Raw genomic sequence first — 10,274 nt, forward strand, 5'->3', positions numbered from 1 at the left:
ATGGAGCTAGATTTGTATCAATATTATTGGTTTGAACAGATCACTAACCCGTGTGTAAATGTAAAAAACGTCTACGCGTGTCACTGCCATTTTGGGACGATGACGGGGTTTCAAGCATTTTCAGAGTAGTCAAATAATTGCTGCTCGACGTGCATTTTATAAATTCTTTACACATGTTCCACTAATATCTTTATGATTTTACAAATCCTTTTGGGAATTTTTGGAAGTGTTTTTACATTTACAAACAGGCTATTGATCTGTCCGAACACATAATATTAATTATCTACCTCCATATGCATAAATACAAATTATTAATATTTTACAATTCTTCAAATTGTTTTAAAAGTATTATCTATCAAAGATATATTTAAACAATAAAGTCAAGGTAATAAAAGTTAATATAAAAAATGTGAGTGATGTTTGTCTCTTTTGTCTCTGCAGGGATGACGGTGTTTCTGCAGCTCTGTGAACAGAAAGTTGGTAAGAAGCTTGTTTACCAACAAGAAAGCAGAAAAAAAGATGCAAAAAAACAATAAAAAATCATAACTTTATCCCCTCCGGTATCACTGTGGACGTTTTTGTCCATATGGGTCATTTTTCACTTTTCATTTTGCAATAACTTTGGTTCTGTTGGTGCAAATGGCCTGATTTTTTGTAACAAGGCTATTTTCTCGATCTATTTTGGAATTCCAATTTCAATTTTTCAAATCGTTCTTTAATTCACTGTGTAACAGATTGACTACGAACATTAGTCATTTGAGACAAAAATGTCCACTGCAAAATACTTTACTTTACATTATATTAAAAGGTTTTTTTCACAACTCTTTTGGGTGCAACCTTCAAATCAACTTCCGCCCTAATAGAAAATACCAAAAATGTAATCATTTACAGGATTTTAACCCTTTAAATGCCATTTTGAATACATGAAACCGCTGTTTTTTTTCATGATGAAAACAGAGAAAATTAGGTATTTCCCAAAAAATACATATCTGGGGACTGGCTCATTTTTTATCACAGTCTTGGATGTGTCAAAGATTAGCAGCAACATTTTTTTTTTTGCATTATTTGTTTTTGCACAAAATCAGATTAAACAAAAAAGTCACACATTAGTCATTCGGGACAAAGATTTCCACTTCAAAAACTGCTCTAAAATGACAACAGATTCATATTCTTAAAACCTTTTTGGGATTATAGCTTTCAATCAACTTCAGTCCTGATCAAAAATACCAAATGTTAACTTATGTTCAGGATTTTAACCCTTTAACTGCCAGTTTGAAAACATGATTTTGCGTTTTCTATGAAAAACATGCACAAAATAAAGGCAGTTATTTTCCATATAATGAATGTTGGGGGGGTCAGCTTTTTTTTATCACAGTCTTGGATATGTCAAAGATTAGCAACAACGTTTATTTTATTATTATTATTAGTTTTTGCGCAGAATCAGATTAAACAAAAAACTCACACATTAGCCACTCACGGACAAAAAGGTCCCATCGACTCCCATTATAACCACATCTTTTGATCCCTCCGCCATACCGGTATAAAATCATGCATTTTGTAATGTCAGGGTTTTATATCGGAGGAAAATAGTTCAATTTGTCCTTTTTACTGTATATCACCAGATGTGACATTTTACCATTGAATTATATGCTTGTCATTTCTTGGTTTCTTTGCCTGTGTATAATGGGGCCCTGACAGCCATTGGAATACATGTATGCTACTAATATGATGTAGGTGTGTTTGTGTGTGTGTGACCTGTGAAGCCCATATACAGGACTGTCTCAGAAAATTAGAATATTGTGATAAAGTTCTTTATTTTCTGTAATGCAATTAAAAAAACAAAAATGTCATACATTCTGGATTCATTACAAATCAACTGAAATATTGCAAGCCTTTTATTATTTTAATATTGCTGATTATGGCATACAGCTTAAGAAAACTCAAAAATCCTATCTCAAAAAATTAGAATAGTTCCTCAGACCAAGTAAAAAAAAAAGATTTATAACAGCAAAACACAATCAAACATTTGAAAATGTCCATTAATGCACTCAGTACTTGGTTGGGAATCCTTTTGCACGGATTACTGCATCAATGCGGCGTGGCATGGAGGCAATCAGCCTGTGGCATTGCTGAGGTGTTATGGATGTCCAGGATGCTTCAATAGCGGCCTTTAGCTCATTAGCATTGTTGGGTCTGGTGTCTTTCAGCTTCTTCTTCACAATACCCCACATATTCTCTTTGGGGTTCAGGTCAGGGGAATTTGCAGGCCAATCGAGGACAGTAATGCCATGGTCAGTACACCAGTTACTGGTGGTTTTGGCACTGTGGGCAGGTGCCAGATCATGCTGGAAAATGAATTCCTCATCTCCATAGAGCTTTTCAGCAGACGGAAGCATGTAGTGCTCTAAAATCTCTTGGTACACAGATGCATTTACTCTGGGCTTGATGAAACACAGTGGACCAACACCAGCAGCTGACATGGCTCCCCAAACCATCGCTGACTGTGGGAACTTCACACTGGATTTCAAGCAACTTGGATTTTGCTCCTCTCCAGCCTTTCTCCAGACTCTGGCGCCTTGACTTCCAAATGAAATACAAAACTTGCTTTCGTCTGAAAAGAGGACTTTGGACCACTGTGCAACTGTCCAGTGCTTCTTTTCCTTAGCCCAAGTCAGACGCCTCTTCCGTTGTCTTGAGTTCAGAAGTGGCTTGACCATGGGAATACGGCTATTGTAGCCCATTTCCCGGACACGTCTGTGAACAGTGACTTTTGATACCTGGACTCCAGCTTCAGTCCACTGTCTTTGAAGCTCCCCCAAATTCTGGAAGCGACTCTTCTTCACAATGCTGTTAAGGCTGCGGTCATCTCTCTTGGTTGTGCAGCGTTTCCTGCCACATTTCCCCCTTCCAACAGACTTTTTGTGGATGTGCTTTGAAACTGCACTCTGTGAACAGCTTGCTCTTTGAGAAATTTCTTTTTTTGTCTTACCCTCCTGATGGAGGGTGTCAATGACGGTCCTCTGGACAGCAGTCAGATCAGCAGTCTTCCCCATACTTGTGATTTAGTTTACTGAACCAAGCTGAGTGTTTTTCAAGGCTCAGGAAACCCTTGCAGGTGTTTCGAGTTAATTAGACGATTCAAGTGATTTGTTGAACACCCTACTAGTATACTTTTTCATGATATTCTAATATTTAGAGATAGGATATTTGAGTTTTCTTAAGCTGTATGCCATAATCAGCAATATTAAAATAATAAAAGGCTTGCAATATTTCAGTTGATTTGTAATGAATCCAGAATGTATGACATTTTTGTTTTTTTAATTGCATTACAGAAAATAAAGAACTTTATCAAAATATTCTAATTTTCTGAGACAGTCCTGTATTGATTCCATCCGATAGCTGCTATAATACAAAACAAAACGTCTGCCTGCTCTCCACAATGATCAATGACAGTGCACGGATGGTCAAAGTAAGGTACAAATAAACAGAATCACACAAAGCATGGTTAGTGTTGCCTGACTTTATAAAGTGTGTTTATAAGCAATACTGCTTGTAGGCAGGCATGACGAGACTCTTCAGTCGACCCATGTTCAGGGGAGGTGGGTTTAGTTTCCTGCACGCCTCGACGTAAGAGAGACGTAAGCGACACCGCCTCTTAGCTCCGAAGCTCTTGCCTCTAGGCCGACAATTTTTTGGAGCTGGAAGTGAACCGGATTCCGGAGCTAAGAGGCGGCGCCGCTGCGGTGTGAACAGTAAAAAACTGTACTTTTCAGGCTCCAGCTCTGAGCCGGAGCTGAAAACGCGTTGGTGTGAAAGGGGCATTAGTCGTTTTTTCGAGAATCTTTTTTAACTTCATTTTCGATTATTTTAAAATATAATTGACTGTTTTCTTTACTTTTTTCTTCTTTCCATGGGTGGGGGCCCATGGCAGGCCGCCTATGAGCTAAAAACGCCTGATTAATATGTTCGTAAGGCTGGCAGCAGGTTCACTGCTGTTAGCAGGGTCTCACACTCACAGGCACCTATGGAGAGATCCAGGGTGATGCACAAGGCTTTTCTACCCAGCAATGAGTCTTTGAAAGCTGGGGAAAAGTGCTGTGAATACAGGGAGAGAACAGCCAGAGAGAAGCGGGGTGTGAGACTCACACAGAGACACAGAGAGCTCCTTGCAGCACATGGCTCTCCCACCCAGAATGCACCCAGAGGACAGGCTGCTTCACAGCACTTTTTAACCAAGGAAAGCAGCTTGAATCGTGGGTACATGAGTGTTAAAAGTGGATTAAACTGCTTTAATTCCAATGCGCATTTGACAGCATAAACAGCCGGTCATATGGACAGGAAACTGTCAATTTCTTCCACATTTGACTCAATGTACAAGAAGATAAGTACAGCAGAGTCACTGCTGTTAGCAGGGTCTCACATTCACAGGCACACAGGCAGAGAACCAGGGTGATGCACATGGCTATTCCACCCAGCAATAAGTCTTTGAAAGCTGGGGGAAAGTGTTGTGAATAGAGGGAGAGAGCAGCCAGAGAGAAGTGGGGTGTGAGACTCAAAGAGCACACCCGGAGAGATCCTTGCAGCACATGACTCTTGCACCCAGACTGCACCCAGAGAACAGGCTGCTTCACAACACTTTACAAGCCAGGAAAAGTGATTGTATCCTGGGTATACATGTTTTAAATATTATGATACCTCCAGGGCTCATCACCGCATTTTACAAGCCAGGGAAGGTGCCTGAATCCTGGGTAAACATTGTTTAATTGTTTAAGTGTTTTTAAATGTGTGGAACAGTGTTTTGTCACTTTCAAAACTCTCCCGTCATTGACCGGAGAAATTGGGTCGATGTTGTATTCAATCTGACCGTTAATATTCCAGTGAGACGAAGTACGTACAATGACTGGAGTGATCCCATGTTAATGTTGTCCCGAAACAGGAGCATTCCCTCACCCTGTCACTCCCACTGTTCATCCTTCAGAGGAGTACCTGAGGGAGCTCCATGCATGCTGGAGAGACACCAGGGCCCTCTCCCACTCCGCTGCCATGCAGGATCCGGCGAGGGTGGGGCTGGGTCGCTTGCCATCCATTGAGCCTGCCATCGCCTCCCCGATTCTTGATCCTGATGCCAGGTGCCCTCGGCATCAGTGCAGGGTCACAGACGAGCTGCTCTGTAAGGCCTACGACACAGCGGCACACACGGGTCGTAACGGAAACTCCCTCTCCCATCTGATGCTGGCTGTCTCTACCTCTCTGCAGCAGCCTCCGGTTGAGCCTTCTTCTTTCTCTGGGCCTCAGTGATGCATCACTGTAAGCCTTGCCCTAATGTTTAGGGAATTGGGACGAGTTATGTCCTTATTGGTGCAGACTCGTCGCCAGGTTTGGCCTGCTTTTGGAGCTGTTTGGGGCAGCTGCCCTGTAGGCACTGGAGCCTGCTGACCAAGCTAGGCAGACAAGCCCAGCAAGCCCAGGGGCCCCTCTAGCAGCCGCACTCAGCCACCAGCTTACAGTGGTGGTCTGCGCAGGTCCCAGCGGCCCACTCATCCGGTCTGTGCCTCAGGGGGCTACGGAGGCAGGTCGGGGCCTGTCGTCGGCTGCTTTCACAGCAGCAGCACAGTTACTGGGCTGTCTGTACTTCCGGCCGTTGGGTGGTTTTCACCTTAACCCAGGGGTACAAACCGCAGGTCTGGGCCCTAGCCTTCGGCCGGGAAAAAATGACAGTCGTGAGTGATCTGGCCGAGGCCCTAGCTCTGGCCCAAGAGCTTTCCATCCTTCTGGCCAAGGACGCAATCGAGCCAGTAGACACTCTGCTCAGCCCAGGGGGTTCTACGCGGATTTCGCCTGATCTTGGACATCAGAGGAATCAACAGATTCCTCAAGGTGCTGCCATTCCATATAATGACCACAGCACATGCACAGGGGGTGTGGTTCGCAACCGTGGACTTGAGGGATGCCTACTTCCACGTGGGCCGGGCAAGATGGTGTCTTATAGTCAGTTCCTCCGGCCCTTGGGCAGACTGACGTCTGCCTCGGACGTTGGGCCTTTAGGCCCGCTGTCGTTGCGCCCCATGTGGCTGAACAGCCTTCACTTGGACGCCAAGTGGCACAGGCACAGGAAAGTCAGGGTGTCGCAGCATTGCCTCCACTCTCTGTCACGCTGGAGGGGCAGGGCCTATCTCCTGATGGGCATGCCCATGGGTCCCATCCCATCCAGCCAGGAGACCGTCACCATGGGTGCATGTCTCTCAGGGTGGGGTGTGGTGCGGCAGGTCAGGACCGTTCAGGGTCAGTGGTCTGCCCAGGAGGGTGCACACCATGTCAACCTGCTAGAACTTCAGGCTGTGCAGCTTGCACTCACGCACTTTCTACCCCAACTGGGGGGCAAGCATGTGCGTGTTCCTTGGGACAGCATGTACACTGTTGCCCAGACAGCAGTCCCTTCTAGATAGTGGACGTTCTCTCTCCACTCTGAGAGTTTATGTGGCTGCTATTTCTGCCCAACATGACGGCGCCACGGCGGGGTGCCACAGGTCGGTGTCCCTGTTCCTGAGAGGGGCTTTACGGCAGCATCCCCCGAGCACCCCGAGGGCTCCGGCTTGGAACCTGCCCCTGCTGCCGGATGCCCTATCATCTCCTCCCTTTGAGCCCCTTGCACAGGTGGGGCTTAGGTGGCTGCCCATGAAGGCAGCGTTTCTGCTTGCCATAGCCTCAGGGAAGCGAGTTGGGGAGTTTCATGTCCTCTCAATAAACGACACATGCCCGAGGTGGGACTCTCAGGTGTTTCCCTTTGGGCAAATGTGGCAATTCCTGCCCAGGGAGCTTCAACAAGCCCACTTCAATCAGCCTGCCCAGCTGGCACACTTTGACATTCAGAAGAACGGCACGTCAAAGTTGCCCTGTGGGTGCCCAAAGGGCGTATATCTAGGCTACTGCCTGTATACGACAGTCGGAGCAGCTCTTCGTTTGCCATGGCGGCACTAAAGGAGGTTGTGCCCTCTAACAAGCGGCTGCCCCACTGGGTTGTCGATACCATCTCACATGCCTACGGGGCCAGTGGCCGCCCCCTACCATCAAGGCTGAGATGCCACTCTACAAGGATCATCTCAACATCTTGGGCTGCCCTGAGAGTGGTGCCCCTGGAAACCATTTGTGCCGCGGCGTCCTGGGCGTCTTCTGGCACATTCTCCAGTTTTTATCGGGTTAATGTCGCCACTCCCCATTCTTTGGGCGTGATCCTTTTGCCGAGCTCCGCTCCTTCCAGTAGTGAGCAAGGACTTGGATTCTTCATGACATGGTTGGTATAAGTCATCCAGTTCTAAAGCACACCTCTGGCGGTCAGTAGGGACGAAATAGAACGATAGTTACGGCTGTAACTACGGTTCTATGAGTCCCGGATGACCGCCAGAGTTTCCTGTCACTCAGAATTCTTGTGTGCTCGCGAGAAGATTCTGGGAACAGATCCACTGATGACGCCGGCCTATGTAGCCGGTGTCTCGTGGGTCACAGGTGACTTTGTTGTTATTTTTACTCTAACTGCGCATCCGTGTGATGGAAATATCCAGTGCTAAATCACCGCCTCTGGCGGTCATCCGGGACTCATAGAACTGTAGTTACAGCCGTAACTATTGTTTTAAAGGAAGCAGTGAAGGACAAGCGCAAACATCTAAGTGAGGAATGACACAACTTTTAAAAACAATCTTAATATCAAGATACAGGATCTGCCATAAATGCAATGACAACACGTTTTTGTTTGGCACATTAAAAGTCACTTCTGATCATGTTTCTCTCTTCCTCTCTTGCAAATCTGAGCAGCAGCTCTTTGAGGAGCAGAGGAGGGAGGAATCTGATAAGAATGTCCAGACCCTGAATGATGACCTGGAAAACAAGAAGAGCAAGGTTTATTTTCATTTAAATTGTTCATAAATATACCTGACTCTCTCCTCATTGTTTGGTTCTTAATGTTGTCAGTTTGCTTCAGTTTGAATCTAAATACTCTGAGCTGCAGGATCTCCATCCAGAGAAACAGAGGAACGAGAACGAGCTGCAGAGCCTGAAGAAAGATCTGTGGAACAAGAACAGAGAGGTTCATGTCTATCAATATGTGTGTATACAGGTTCATGTCTATCAATACGTGTGTATACATACACACATATTGCCCACATATTGCCTATTATGGATACAACCGATTTTCACCCATTTAGTAATTACATGAATTCTTTTCCGGATATCATATCGAATTAACACCATATCCCAACGTGCATTGCGGCTAACACATCCAATCAGCGAACATGAAAACATTCCCAGTTAAACATGCAAAAACAAATAGCTAAATAAAAAGATAAAACACTGGCATGTAATTTACTTTAGAATAAATAGAATGTTTTTGAATAATAGATGAGAATAAAATCTACGTCACTTTACAGCACCGCCCACTTTTGGGGAAACCAACGCTGTCATTTGAACGGCGATCAAGCCTGAAGCCACAGAGATCTTCTGTTACTGTCCTTTCTTCTTAGAGGAAGTACAGAAACATGTAACTCTGGATTTGTTTTAATTGTTGAGGTGCAATAAACGACACAGCAGCTTTTTGGCATGTTAAAACTATTATTTTCTGCCTCGCTCATGAGAGTAACAGCTGGCAAAATTTCAGCCCCGCCTACTGATTTTAATTAACCATATATCGATTCCGATCGTTGATTTCAAATGTGTGCTCTAAAAATGATATTTATAAATGACTATTATCCTTATAATAAGCAAAACAATAAATGGCAAAGATATTTAGAAAATAAACGTATTTAAGATACGTTCATAACAAACGTAACTGTACTCGATAGCAGTGTCCATGGCAACCACCTTAGCAACGATGAAAACGTTGAATGTGTACAATTTCCTGTAGTAATCTTCCTAATAACTAGCAAACTAAAGATTATGTACATCCACTGCACAAATAATCTGAAATAACAACTCATATTTTTCGCATCAAATTACATCAAAACGCATTTTAATGGCCAAACTAACCGTAAAATAGGCATTTTCCACCGAGAATAAAACGAAGGTCGGCCATGTTTTTTTTTGTCTGCGGAGAGAAAGTTGAAAATAACGTGACATAGCCAGCCATTGGAAATGAATGGTGAATAAAAATGTAGGGATCCTACAATTTCAGAGGCATTTTTTTAGAAATACTATGTCCCAAGTTGTGGGCCACCGTAGTTATTACACGTTTAGATGTGAGACTGGGTTGGGAACTGATATAAAGACAACAGGTTAAATAAATCCATTAAAAAATGTGAGCTAATGCAAATTAAGTATCCAAGTATCAGCTCCCTGTGGGAAGGAATCATTGAGATATGATCGTGTCACTGTACAAACATTACAGGGTCCTCAAAACAGCTAAATATTTGACATTGTCCAATTGTCTCAATTTTCACACCAATTAATTAGAGGGTGGCCAACATAGCACAGTCCAAGTATCGGCTCCCTGTGTCAAGGCATAATTGAGATATACCCGTGTCCCTGTACCAACATTACAGGGTCCTGACAACAGCTAAATATTTGACAATGTCCAATCGTCACAATTTTCACACCAATCAATTAGAGGGTGGCCAAAATATCACAGTCCAAGTATCAGCTCCTTGTGCCAAAGCATAATTGAGATATTACTGTGTCCCTGTACCAACAGCTAAATATTTTACATTGTCCAATTGTCACTTGTCATTTTCATACCAATTAATAAGAGGGTGGCCTACATAGCACAGTCCTTAGCAAGCGAGCTGGACGGGCTCCGAAAAAAACTTTTATGTTTTTGTTTCACTGAAGCTTATGAAATTGTTTTTACTTCTATTATTATAAGATAAGATGAAATAAGATTTTTTTTATCATTTTTGTTATGATATCTAATTATCTGCAGTGTTTTAGTCAACTGACTATTAAGGAGACAGACTTACTGATCATATGACCTTCCTTTGAATATTACATATTAATAAATAAACCTAATTTATTTGTTATTGGAAACATCTGCATGCTTTCAGGTATAATAACTACATTTTGATGTTAAACCTCACAGCTTCTAGCTGAATAAAAAATGGATGCAGTGTATTTCCTCCCTCTGTCCACCAGATGTCTCTACACTCTCAGAATCATGTTGAACTCCTCACTTCTCAGAGTCCAGTCACATGACCTGGCTCACCTGCTCACCTGTTTCCACTTCCCCTCATCAGCCAGCAGAGTATAAGTATCCTGCAGCCTCTGTCCGTCTTTAAGCTTTTTGTAATCAAACA

This window comes from Notothenia rossii (assembly GCF_949606895.1).
Source record: "Notothenia rossii genome assembly, chromosome: 3".
Classification (NCBI taxonomy): domain Eukaryota; kingdom Metazoa; phylum Chordata; class Actinopteri; order Perciformes; family Nototheniidae; genus Notothenia; species Notothenia rossii.